The 14,212-nt window shown below is 38.0% G+C and overlaps 1 pseudogene; it reads right to left on the bottom strand.

The window, feature by feature from the left end:
• Positions 1–1,356: 1,356 nt before the first annotated feature.
• Positions 1,357–14,212, bottom strand: part of LOC145475381 (uncharacterized) — a 14,528-nt pseudogene continuing 1,672 nt past the window's right edge.

The raw sequence follows: 14,212 nt of genomic DNA, 5'->3' as shown, positions 1-14,212 counted from the left end.
ATTTTAAGGATTGTTTCAGTTTTGTTCTTATCATTGATTCCTTACATTCATGAAAATCCAGATTTGTTCCACATAATAACAATAATTTAAGCTAAAATCTTGTGTATGGAAAATTGTTGGATTTGTAAACCAAAATAGTAAGTAAATTATCTGAAAAAGTTCTCTTTTTATCAAACATGTAAAAGTTTGACCTTCATATCTGTTTTCAGTTTTACTTTTTACTCTTGATGTAATGAAAAAGAAACAGGATAATATTATTATTCTTATGTTTAAATTCATGAAAGCCAATGTAATAAACCATTGATTTAAAACCTGTTTGATGTGGTATCAGTGACTTTATTTGCTATTTTAATGCTGGACATTAATCATCAAAATTTTGTCTGGCCTACAAATGATACAAAATTCCCAGTTTTTCTCAGATTTTCCAAAAAATTCCAACCTATTCTCAAAAAATCCTACAAATTCCAAGTTATTCTCAGAAATTCCTAGGAATTTTTTTGAATTTTAAGGAATTTCCAAGGTGAGTATATTTCAGTTGGAATTCCTAGGAATTCCTAGGAATTCCAAGTCAGCTCCATGTAAACTTGGAATTCCTAGGAATTCCTAGGAATTCCGAGTCCGAATTACCGTGAAAATTCACACCTTCAATTCCTAGGAATTCCTAGGAATTCTTAGGAATTCCTAGGAATTTTTTCCTAGGAATTCCTAGGAATTCTTAAAGTAACCTTGCTTGGTTGTGAGGAATGTGTTAATGCTTGGTTTGATGGGGCTGATGGTCTAAATAAGAAGTGTCTGCATTGCAATGAACCTAGAGGATATGCCTCTACATTTCAATTTAAAGGCATAGATGAGTTTTTAGTTGGGGTAAGGGGATTGATCAAGTGTGATGAAAATAATTCTAGTAATTAAAAGAAAAAAGAAAACAAAGTCCAGTGTTGAATATACTGGCTTTTCAGTGCACTTGTATTTCATTCAGAATTGTAACTGTTTTCAGTGTTGCTGTTTCAAGATAAATTATTTCATGTGTCCCTGTATAAAGGCAGATATTGGTTTATTCAGGTTGATATTGTTAAAGTAGAAACAGTATTAAAAATTGTAACATTTTTCTTCATGATCAGTTGCCTATGGATGGCTCTCTTCACAGTCACTTTAAGTATTTTACCATTGTAGTAATTATTTCACATTTTAATGTAAGTAGATATTAATATTTCACGGGAAGACATGATTGTGTCAAAAGTCAACATCAGCTGGTTCTACATAGTTTTGTTACATTTCTACTGATGTGATGAGTATTGAATGGCCATAAATATAAACATTTATATTGATATCATTATGGTACAAATGTAGTTGTAACAGTCAGTTAGGATTTAATGTTGTTTTTAGGTCAATGAAATACTGTAGACCCTCTTTAAAAGGGTAATGATTACCATTCACAGGGCAGTGGAAAATGACATTAAAACTAGGATAAGCACCATTAAAGTTTTCAAAATGCAAGTTCCTGGAGCTGTTGGTTCCCATAAAAGAGATCAGTGCCAAACACTTCTGGGAGACTAAGGTGACCATCTTCCCTTTCATAAGCAAGTACAGTTTCTTCACTAGTGGGAAGCATGTCTATAGATGGAAGAATAAATGTCTTTTTATTTTCCTCCATTCTCTTGTCTGGAACTCCCTTCCCAGTAAGAGTAAAGGCAAGCACAAAAAGAAACATGATCCAGTTAATACTGGTAATGCAGTACAATTTTTAAAACTTTAATTAGTCAGTAAAATGACCCAAATGCTTCCTTTCCTGATGCTAAAGTGGAAATTTGTTCATATACAATTTTGTGTATATGAGGGGTATGGGATGGAGGAGGGGAATTCTTAAATTGGTAGACTACCAAAACTGGGATGTATTGACTTTCTACTCCCTTGGTTTGAACACCAAACCATCACAACAAACACTTACCAGGGATAGGATGGTTGTTCCAACTGGAAATCACTTGTTTGATTCCATTGTCTGCTGTCCTGGAGATAAACCATGACATACAGAACTTGTTCATGTCATCATCCATATTTATGAGGTCTTTATTCACCATGGCATTGAGAGCTCGTTTTATAGGGCAGTTGACACGCCTTTTTAAAACTCTACCCATTTTCTCTCCGCAGGATGATTCTTGAATAAAAATGAAAAAAACATGCGGTTAACAGAAGGCATCACTTACCGGTACACTACTGCACAAACTACAAGAAGTTTGACAAAAAATTGTTTATCAAGAAAGTAAAAATTGAGTCTGTCAAGTGACAGACAGTTACATATGTTGACTAAGGATACACCTGCTTGGATGTAGTTTGAATGAAAGGCACTCTTCTTCTATTGGTCCTATGAGGCGTCAATTTTTCTTGTACAAATAAGGGGAGATAGAACTCTGCCCAAAAACAAAAATTGCAAATTGATTTCAAGTTTCAAGTTTCAATTTTCCATTTTTAGACTTCCATCGAAAACAGAAAAACTAAGCTATGCCACAGACTGCAACATTGTCGTAGAAACAAAATTGCCGGTTAGTTCCATTTTTCTCTTCATTGTTGACAGGACTAAAATGAAAATACAAGTTTTGTTTCAATGTTCTACCGAAAGGAAAATAGTCAAACATTTTCAATTTGGCACTGTCTTATTTTTTATGATAAAAAGTCATGAAAATCACAAATTGACATCAATTTTCAATTTTTGATTTTAAACAAAAATTGAATGGACGAATGACCCACGGACCACGCGGTACGGGCTCTCGGGGTCTGTAGAAAACACGGGGTGTGGAAAACACCGAGCTGGTGTAAAACACACGGAGTCTCGTTGGAAAAGGTGGGGTCTAAGTAGAAAACAAGGGGTGCATTTTTTTTTCGCCAAAATATGAATTTTCCTGCCTAAAATGAGAAGTCCAAATTTTGTTAGTTTAAATTGCAGTGAAAATCAATTCAGCATCTCGAGGTGAAACGCGTTTCTCGATCAAAAACCAAATTAAACGTTTCTTGAGAAAGAAAACCATTCAAGAGCCAACGTGTCGTGCATTGGTTTTCTTTTGGGGCGTTTATTTCGTTTTTTAGCAGCAACTTGCGTGTGGATAACATAGGATCTAATAATAAAAGCACAAAGCAACATAACGCACCTCTGCACGGTATTCTGTAAAGAAAATATAAACTAAGGAAATTTAATTACATGCAATTATACTTTTTTTTTGAAAAAAAAGTATATATATATAAAAAAGTATTTGTTCGAACAGTGAGCGCTATAATTTTTATGCCATGACAAATGTGTATATCAAGTTTCCACAGTTGCCGTATTTGCTCGATTAAGCACCGGTTATACCTTGTAATTACAACCTCAAGAAATGGCTACAAAAATTACCGGAGAATATAAGGAATAAACATCGAGCTTAACTAGAATGTAGAAATAAAATATGTCTAGACAAGCCAGGCCAAATTTGAAACAAAAGCTAGGAGAGTTTAAAGGGTTATTAATCGAGAAAATACAGTAACCTTCTCTTAAATGCCAGTTCCAAAATAAATTCTGGTGTTCAAAATAAATTCTGGTGATGAAACAGAAGTCTGCGCAGTATTGTAGTTGCTTGGGTTAATTTCAGTGCGAATAATCTCCACTCTTACGTATATGGATTTCGTTTTTGGTGTCTCCATACACATGAGTTTACAAAAAATGTCGCTCTAGTGAAGTTACAAGATTATTCCCCTTGCGTCAACTACCGACTGGGACGTCATTAGCGATATGCCACTGTCGTTTAATAAATGATCGGACTCCAGGTTTATAATTACTTTTGTATTATTTCATGTAGCTGTTGTGTTCATTAGTCGCGCGGTGAACGTAGGTCTGCAGTCGGAAGTGGTTATTAGCAATTGTATGGAAAGACTTCATTGTTTAAGATACTACGCAAAACAATCTTTTCATTATTTCATTATTCACAATACGATACGATATGACACGACACGACAGGACATGACACTACAGGACACGACACGACACGACACGACACGACACGACACGACATGATACAATACAATACGATACCACACGACACGACACGAAACGATACAATACGATACGATACGATACGATAGCATGCATACCATACCATATCATACAATACAAGACAATACAATACAATACAGTACAAGACAAGACAAGACAAGACAAGACAAGACAAGACAAGACAAGACAAGACAAGACAAGACAAGACAAGACAAGACAAGACAATACAATACAATACAATACAAAATTATTGTGTTATACCCTTTGCTTTTCAGGTGTGACATCACATTAAGACCTTTTTCAAACGTAATCATAAAAATTACAATTTCCTCGATTGTGATTGGTTTCAAAAACTCCTATTTTCCACTAATTCACTTGCCAAGTTGTTATCGGACAGTTTGTTATTAGACAGTTTGTTATCGGACAGCTTAATAAGCCAATCAAATTCAAAGTTATAGTTTAAATCAACCAATCACATTCAAAATTGTACTTACGTGCGTGCGTGCGCGAGCGCGCTCGCTTTTGTGTTTTTTGGCGCGATGACCTTAGAATGTTTCATCTCCTTTGTAGGTTTTTTAATGCCAATTTTCCCTTTCTTTCATAACTTGGCTATTCTTCTTTTCTCGGAAATTGTAATTTTTATGATTAATTGGTAATAAGACCTTGTGTCGTCCAATTCGGTCTGTAATCATACTCGTGATAAACAAATCGGACTCCCGCTGCGCGGTCGTCCGATTTTGTTATCACTCTTATGATAACCGACCGAATTGGATTCAACCCAGTCCTACTACCATTACTTATTAAAAATACACGCACAGTTACTACTAAATAAAATAGATGTCTCAAAAGGAAACCAGTGCAGGACACGTTGGCTTTTGGATGGTTTTCTGTCTCACCAAATGTTAACTTTCCCCCTTTTTTTTTTTTTTTTAATCGAGAAAAGCGTTTCTCGCCAAGATGCTGAATTGATTTTCATTGCAATTTAAACTAACAAAATTACGTCTTCTCATTTGAGGGGGGAAAGTTCATATTTTGGCGAAAACAAATGGTACCCCGTGTTTTCCACAAGACTTCGTGTTTTCCATTCCCCGTGTTTTATACAGACTCCGGGACTCCGTACCCCGGCCCCGCTTTTTTCATTTTTTTTTTTTTTTTTTTTTATGTAGCCCCCCTTTTTACCAGTTCGATTTAGCAGCGTTGCAGAATTAGCACCCTTTTACTGGATTAAATTTCATCGACTTACGTTATTTTCTAAATTTATGAGAGAATGATAAAATCCAAAATTTCGGATCTAATAAATACGATCCAAGCTAGTGGACTTCAAGACACTTTGGAATGTTTTATTACGTCATAGCTAAAAAAACTCGCGTAATAACCTTGATATGTCTTATTGAAACGAAACCCATGGCTGGGTTTCATCCTCATCTCGCCCCACGCCACCCCCACCCTACCCCTTCCCTCTCCTCGGTGGGGTACGAGTTTGCTTGTTACTCTCGAGGATTAAACCTACTGACATACTTTTTGCGTAACTTTTCTCAGATTTCTGCACGACAATCTCATAAGCACCATATCAAATGAAACATTTTTCAACCTTAAATATCTTCAATATTTGTAAGTATGCAAATTAAAAACATTAAAATTACCTCCCCCATTATGGACACTGTAGCTAGGGGTTTCGGTTGCCCATTAGAGACACATTGCGTCTTGGACAGTGAAATAATTTTATGATCTTGATGAATAGCTTACTGCGCCTTTCAATAACATGCGAAGATTAACCGACAAATGCGTTTTTCACTACCGTCAATCAAATGTTCGGCGGCCTCTCCCATCTTCCGGCTACTGCCGAGCGCGCGCTAATCAAATCATTGAGCACAGTTCAGACAGTACAATGAAACAGTGCTCGGCAGTAGTCGGAAGCTGGGAGGAGCCACCGAACACTTGATTGACGGTAGCGGAAAACGCATTTGTCCGTTTGGCATTGAATTTTAGAGTCCGCATGTTATTGAAAGGCGCAGTAATACAACTTTCTCCAGCCTCATGCAAGTAATATTCAAGCTTATGCCTTCAAAACAAAACAAGACTTCAAAATCTATAGTGAAGTCATTCTGTCATTCTGTACTGTCATAGCCCCTTAAAACTCCACAAGACCTTTATGTTTCAAGAGCTTTTATTTACAATTACTCTACCATCACAGTTGATATCGTAACATGCTTTCTGTGTGGTAGTGATTACTTCTTTGGTATCGCAGGCAGTTTTGTAAATCCGACATACTGAATGCTGCAATATAGCTGTGGAACCGATTTGAAATTGATAACGAAATGTTTGGGTTTCAATTTTATTAGATTACTCAGTGAGAATCGTCTCCAGGAAATCCCTGATCAAGCATTCAAGACCCTGACAAATCTGAACATACTGTACGTCAAAATTGAATCATGCTCAACTGAATTAACAAAACATACATTATAAACTGTAGAGACTTAGTTTGCATAATGTAGGAAATCGCTTGATTTTCAGTGTCTTCTGGAACAAAGAGAACAAGAAAAGTTATGAGATCATCTTCTGAAATCTCCAGAAGAATAAAATTTCGCATGATCTTTGGATTACCATGAACATTCTTTCACCGGCTGTTTTCGAGTGATTTTCGATGACTTTTCTTCTTCTTTTTTTTTTTTTTTTTCTTCTTTTTTGTCATATGTAGTACGATGAAGTTAGTTTAAATAATAACCTTACTTACAATACTAACATTACCTACAGCAGCAACATTGCTTACAATATTAACATCGCACGAGAGAAGTAAGTCAGGAAAGAGAGCGATGGCCTCAACGTTTTAGGGGGTTGGGTAGTAAATATGAAATAGTGCGACTTATGTCAGTATTGCCAACCTAGTTAGAGTTACGGATGTAGATTAAAGGATCCATTTCTAAAAATTGTCTCGCTAAAAGATTAAAAGAAGGTTACTTCTTGAAGGATAAACTTCTAAGTATCCGACTTCAGCACGGCGTTATCCATGGGATAGTTTCCTAGTAACAATCGATCGTTTTCTACACTGTAAGTTGCTGACCGAGTGCTAACCCCCTCGGCTTTTGGACCAAGGTTGGGCCAAAAATACAATAGCAAAATCGATAATCCGTGAACTTGACAATATGGACCAAGAAGATAAGGTTAGTAACATATCACTCTGGCGCAGGAGGCCATTTTAAGTCGCGGAGTGCCGTCTGCCAAAATCATAAACTAGTAAACAAACTTAGTGAGTTATGGCAACTGAGAATGATATGATATAGCTTATCGTCTCTCTCGGTTATGGACGTTTTTGTCTTTATTTAATTTTTTTTTTCCTGTCACTTTAAATCAGGTTAGTCTGATTTGTTTATAATTTCATAATTCTAAAATGTCTTTTTTATGTATTTTCTAGATTGCTTTCAGATAACCCTATCGAGACTATTGGATCACAGGCCTTTGCCATCAATCCAAATGGAAAAATGTAAGAAAGCCTACTAATTGTTATTATAGTTTAAAATTAAAGTTTTCGTTGTCCTCATTGACCAAAACTGATCACGTGGTACGGTCTTGTGAGAGCAGATTCGATCAGGCGATGGAAAAGGCCATAGGCATACTATTAAACGATTGTGGTCGCTCAGGAAAGTGGCTCAGGAAACACAGATTTGTCCTACAACGTTTTGCGTCAAGATAAAACACAAGTAACCCTCTAAAATTCCAAAGGAAAATTCATTATATGACGACGGAATGCCTTGTTAGATTTCATGCGAAAACCCAGTGATGTCGCAGGTGGAATTCACGAGTCAGGGTTATGAATTTTCCTTGAATCGCATACCTTTCTTTTAAACCCTCATCCTACAACATATTTTACATACATATCATACCAACTGGGGTTTAGTCGGACCCCGTAACAAAATGTGCTAAAAACAACACCGGAATATCACCTTTAAGAAATTTTTCTGTTTCATTTTTTTTTATTGTTAATTTAACAAATAACATACCACGTTGGTGTATTAATAACCCAATTATTAACTTTTTCCCACACAACATACACCTCAATAATTTCCTTTAAATCCCACTCAATAATAATTTTTAGAAAACTAATGGAAATTATACTTCCATTTGGTTATACAAATATTAACATAGCTCCTTGAAATTTAAGGAACGTGTTTACTTGTCAATTGGACAAACATGCTTAGGCAATTCAATTGTCCAGTAGTTCAAGTAGTACACTTGAATTTTCCTTGTGCTTCGCTGGGGTCATTTTGCACCCCAATAGGCAAATGAGCGTCAAGTTAACGTAGTCCTCTGCAATCTAGAAGTAATATTTGCATTTAACACAGTAAATGGTTTGAACCCAGGAGTATCAGTAGTTCGTATAGTGTGATCGTCCAGGTGAGTGTAGTTCTGAAAAGAACTGTTGTTGGTGACTGACGTTTCGACAACCTGAGCGGAAGTCATCTTCAGAGTCAAGTGAATAGTGTTTGTCAGTCGATGATCTTATAAGTCTGGTCCGTTGAACGTGATTGGTCAGTATAGCCATGATGGTATTGGCTGGAAGACTCGTGTAAAGTTTGTCATCAGTCATTGGTGGGTTTCGATCCGTCTATTGTTAGTCAAGTAGGTCGGTTTTGGTCCGTGTATTGTTAAGTCGGTCTGTTAGAAGTCCGTTTGTCGGTTTCGTTTCTGTCGTGGATAAGTCGTTTGTAAGGCGCCGGTAGTTGTTGACATCTGTTAAGAGGTGTTTGTTCTAGGTTAGTGTACCAGCTTTCCAGAGTCAGTCGTTGAAAATAGTTTGTACTGTAGGTTAAGCACTGAGCAGAGTCCCAGTCAATGTTGTGGTTTGTCAGTTGATGATGTACAGCAATGTGATTGTTGGCATCACCATTTCTCGTGGCTCGTTTGTGTTCAGTCAGTCTCGTGTTAAGGTTTCTGCCAGTCTCACCAATGTAGGAAGCCTGGCAGTCGGAGCATTTGATCTTGTAAACTGCTCCCTGTCTGTCGTTAGGTTCGTCTCTGTCTTTCACGTTGGTCAGTAAGTGTAGTAACGTAGTTGTAGGTTTGCGGGCTACACGAATGTTGTAGGGCTGTAGGATCCGCGAGATGGTCTCAGAAGTGCCCTTAATGTAAGGTATAGTCACTGTAGTAACAGGCGTATGGTTCCTGTTCGTAGCGTCAGCTTCAGTAGGTCGGTAAATGTTTCGTCTAATAAAGTCAGCGTTGTAGTTGTTTTTGTGAAAAACACGTTCAAGGTATCTGTTTTCGTCACGTAAGCTGTCCGGTGTGTCACAAACTAGTTGAGCTCGTCTCGTCAAAGTCTTTATAGTCGTGGCTTTGTGTGAAGTCGGGTTGTAGGATGATTCGTCAAGTAATCTGTCGGTATGCCTCGGTTTTCTGTACACTGTCGTTCGTAGTTCGTTGTTGTCGCGGCTTACCAAACAGTCTAGAAAAGGAAGTTTTCCATTTTCTTCGATCTCTTTAGTAAACTGGATGTCGGCGTTCTGTTCGTTTAGGTGGTCGTGAAAATCGTCAATTTCGTCTTTGTGAACGGCGGTAAAGGTGTCGTCAACGTAGCGTAACCAAAGCGGTATCGTTTGTCGGCAAGTTGCAAGGGCGCGTTCCTCCACGTGTTGCATCACAATTTCTGCGACAACAACAGAAACAGGCGACCCCATTGCTGTTCCATGCAACTGTTTGTAGTGTTTATCGTTGTACTGAAAGTAAGTCGATGTAAGGCAAAGGTTCAGTAAGTCCATGATGTCTTCTGTAGGTAACGGTAGTTCAACAGTAGATTGTTGTATAGCGGTCTCGGTACACTGTAATGCCAATTGAGGTGGAATACTGGTGAACAGTGATTTCACAGTGAAAACACTGTTCACCAGTATTCCACCTTACTGACCAACGTGAAAGACAGAGACGAACCTAACGACAGACAGGGAGCAGTTTACAAGATCAAATGCTCCGACTGCCAGGCTTCCTACATTGGTGAGACTGGCAGAAACCTTAACACGAGACTGACTGAACACAAACGAGCCACGAGAAATGGTGATGCCAACAATCACATTGCTGTACATCATCAACTGACAAACCACAACATTGACTGGGACTCTGCTCAGTGCTTAACCTACAGTACAAACTATTTTCAACGACTGACTCTGGAAAGCTGGTACACTAACCTAGAACAAACACCTCTTAACAGATGTCAACAACTACCGGCGCCTTACAAACGACTTATCCACGACAGAAACGAAACCGACAAACGGACTTCTAACAGACCGACTTAACAATACACGGACCAAAACCGACCTACTTGACTAACAATAGACGGATCGAAACCCACCAATGACTGATGACAAACTTTACACGAGTCTTCCAGCCAATACCATCATGGCTATACTGACCAATCACGTTCAACGGACCAGACTTATAAGATCATCGACTGACAAACACTATTCACTTGACTCTGAAGATGACTTCCGCTCAGGTTGTCGAAACGTCAGTCACCAACAACAGTTCTTTTCAGAACTACACTCACCTGGACGATCACACTATACGAACTATTTGCATTTAAGTCAGCTAACAGATGGAGACAAATTCTTGAAATCTCGAAAATTATGTTTTACCATGTGAGCTATTGTGAATGTTTATTATTACCTGGGATCTCTTTGGACCCCACTTGATAGGACGAGAGTTAAATTAAGTGAAGGAAAACCCCGTTTCATTTACGTATGTGTAAATGTTGCAATATTCAACGCGCCTCACTTTCAAGAGTCGCAGTTGCAATTGTACGCTGAATACCTCGCCTAGGTAACCAACAGCGTACAAGAATTCTCTGGGTTATGCGATCCTGATGTAAACGGATGATTAAATTACTAAGAAGACTAAAAGAAAGACATTAACGGTTTCTTGACGTTAGATTTCTTGAAATAATTGAGAAATGATGAGCGCGTGCACACAACTGCAATTTCAAATTCAATCAGAGGGATCTTTCTAAAAGTGAGGTGACTTAGGGTGATTTTAAGACGTGATGTTTACAGAGTGGAAGAAAGTAAGAAATTTGGACAAAGAATCTTGTTGGTGTAAGAAACAAATTTAGCCTGGGTGCCACGTGTGCCAATGATCCGGGGGGAGAAGGCAGAGATTTCAATTCTCGACAATCTTCATTGGCATAAAAACGAGGCTGATGAATAAAACAATGGTTCTCAACTGTTTTGACCACTAAATTAAGCCAAAATACATCAACAGCTTATAAATTACCGTGAATGCCTGGGTGTCACGTGTGTCAATGATCCAGGAGGAGAAAACGTGCTATTTCAATTCTCGACGATCTTCATCGCATGAAAATAAGGCTACTAAATGAAACCATGGTTCTTAGCAGTTTTGATCACCAAGTTAAACCAAAAGACATCAACAGCTTATAAATTGAATGTGTGATTCATTTAAATAGACTTTAGGTAATAGCGTCTTCTGAAAATAGCGTATTTCTTTGCTTTTTTCATTTACGTTCAATGATCCGACTTCAGAGCATGCAGTTGAATTTGAACTCGTTTTTTTGTTAGTTTTACCTTGGTTATTCACTAAACGAATGAGAAACTGAGGAGTTAGAAAAATATACAATCGCTGCCAGGTATGCAAAGGATACGAGCGTTGCCATGCACAGAAAAGTTTGCAAAAGGTGCCAAATAAGGGATTCCTGTAGAAGATCAGTTTTGGTTTGACGTCAAAAGTGTGATCTGTAAACAAGTTTTGCTGTTGTATCAGTAATTGTTTTAGCTCCCAAGAAGCTCCAAGAGAGTTTTTTCTCCACAGTTTTGGTGAATGCATAGAGTTTTTTTTGAATGAAGGAAGTCCTCCACAGGTGAAAAGCGCCCGGCCGTTTTCCATTTTTGGAACATAGTTCTCTGGTTGGAAGTCCTCATATACCCATATTTTCATCAGATCTCTTCGTAAATTATATTTTCATTCTATGGTAAAACACATGAAACCTTTGTTCCATGGTACTCCTTGGACCAAACTGATAATGCATGATGGCTTCCATTGTGCAAATCAGGGGCATGATGAACAGTCAAAGAAGACGAGCAGAATTACTGGATTGTTAAGAAGACAGAGAAGACATTTTCCTGCATAGCAATTGAGCAGGCACATGGGCAAAATAATGCCATCGTCAAAGGTTCTAGTGGTGCACTGGGCTAAATCGCACGCCCAACGGTTTTTAAAGACGGATGGTCTCTGGCGCAGGGTTTTTGTTTGTTTGTTTGTTTGTTTGTTTAAGCACAGTACCTCGCTGAAAATGACCCCATGCTGACAAGTCGTTAAAACACCATTAAAGTGGCATTTCTGCACTGAAGATATTCCAGATGCAGGTGCTTAAAATGGCAGACACGTGATGAAAACGTTAGGAATCTTTTATCGAGAGGACAACGTAGAAGAGCTTGTGAAGATTGGAAATGGAGATTGTGCATCAGGTGTTGTAACCGCGCATTGAAGTCCATCTAGAGTACGGGGCAGAATCGGGACAAGAATTTTGTGATTATAAATACAATGATCGAAAATAGAATTGTGTCTATTAATAATACCATTACCTTTTTACGTAAAAAAAACCGTAATGTGTGTGTGTAATTTGTTGTTGTTAATTTGTGTAATGTATGTTACGTTGTAAGTAATGCATTGTAAAATCTGATAATAATAAAAAAAATTGTAAATAAGCCAACTGTAATTTAATTAGGTGATTGTATTTTGTAATATATGTATTGTAAGTAGTGCATGTATAAATAGTGTAAGTATATAAGAAGTGTAAGTAGCAAGTACAGTGTAAATTAAATGTAAGTATAATATTAGTATATTAAGTAGTGTACGTGTTTGTCCTGTAAATAAAATTCCAGTTCAAACAAAAAATTAATAATACCATCAAGAAAAATCCGTCTGTACGTAGATAGCCACCCAGCATATCGAAGTGGAAACCTTGGCGAATTTTTCATGCCCAAAAGCTAACCCTAGTACCTACCATATCTATCCGAGTTTGGGAAGCTACGATTCAAGAAGAAGTCGACCTCTTGACATACGTTAAACCTGCCAGTACAAAGCAGCCTGACGCGCCTCCACTCTATGATTGTCGGATCTTTGATGGCTCAGTTGCATCCACAACTGTTCGATAGCTAAGCTGAAAAGACCTTTATTTCGTTCATTATAAATAATCGACAATCAAGTAATCGAGTAGTCATTGTTTGGGATACATACAAGGTGAACATCATCCGGCAAAGATGGTTAGGTGGAAAACGCGGGGCCAGGGTTTCGGGGTACGGGGTACGGGGTCCTGGGGTACGAGGTCCCGGGCTGTGGAAAACACGGTGTGTGGAAAACGCGGGGTGTGGAAAACAGGCGGTCCTGGTGGAAAACACGTGGTCTGGTGGAAAACACGGGGTGTAATTGGAAAACACGGGGGAAACGTTTTGTCGCTAAAATATGAATTTTCCTCACTAAAATAAGAAGTCATGGTAATTTTAAATTGCAATGAAAATCAATTCAGCTTCTCGGCATGAAACGCGTTTTTCGATCAAAAAAGCAAATTAAACATTTCGTGACAAAGAAAACCATTCAAGAGCCAACGTGCCGTGCAGTGGTTTTCTTTTGCATGGGGCTTCTATGTTAGTTTTTGCAGTAACCTGCGTGTTGTTTTGTTTTTTGTTTTTTGTTTCTTATATACCTTTGAAAGAGAATAATGAAATAATAAAGATTGTTTTGCCTACTATCTTAAATCATGAAAAAGCCTTTCTATACAAATAATCACATTTTAACCGGTCATTATTTATCGCCTGGGGGGTGGCTAACGACAGTAACATTTAGCTGATCCCCCATTTAAATGTTATTTTATTAAAGTATCCCCCTCATAGCTATTACTAAATTTCATGATACCCCCTCAATGTCTTCGCACACATATCTTTCGACATGTATATTTAGTGCTTTTAATGGTCATATGACAGTAATATTTCTAATCATGATGCTGACTTACAGGTTAATGAAGCCGCCATGGTGCAGTCTCTTGATCCGTGTCTTCCTGATATCTGATCAGGGTTCTAACAGAAGTTAGAGGCGTCAGAGGCGTCTAATAAAGCATAACAGGCGACATAAATTAAAGTGTGACCCGATTCACCCGAAGGGGCAAGCCAACGTACGGGCTCCGGGGTATGTTCCCCCAGGAAA

The sequence above is a fragment of the Orbicella franksi genome, unplaced genomic scaffold, assembly GCF_964199315.1.
Source record: "Orbicella franksi unplaced genomic scaffold, jaOrbFran1.1 SCAFFOLD_112, whole genome shotgun sequence".
Classification (NCBI taxonomy): Eukaryota; Metazoa; Cnidaria; class Anthozoa; order Scleractinia; family Merulinidae; genus Orbicella; species Orbicella franksi.
The sequence above is the reverse complement of the archived record's forward strand: the minus strand, read 5'-3'. Positions and strand labels throughout refer to the sequence as shown.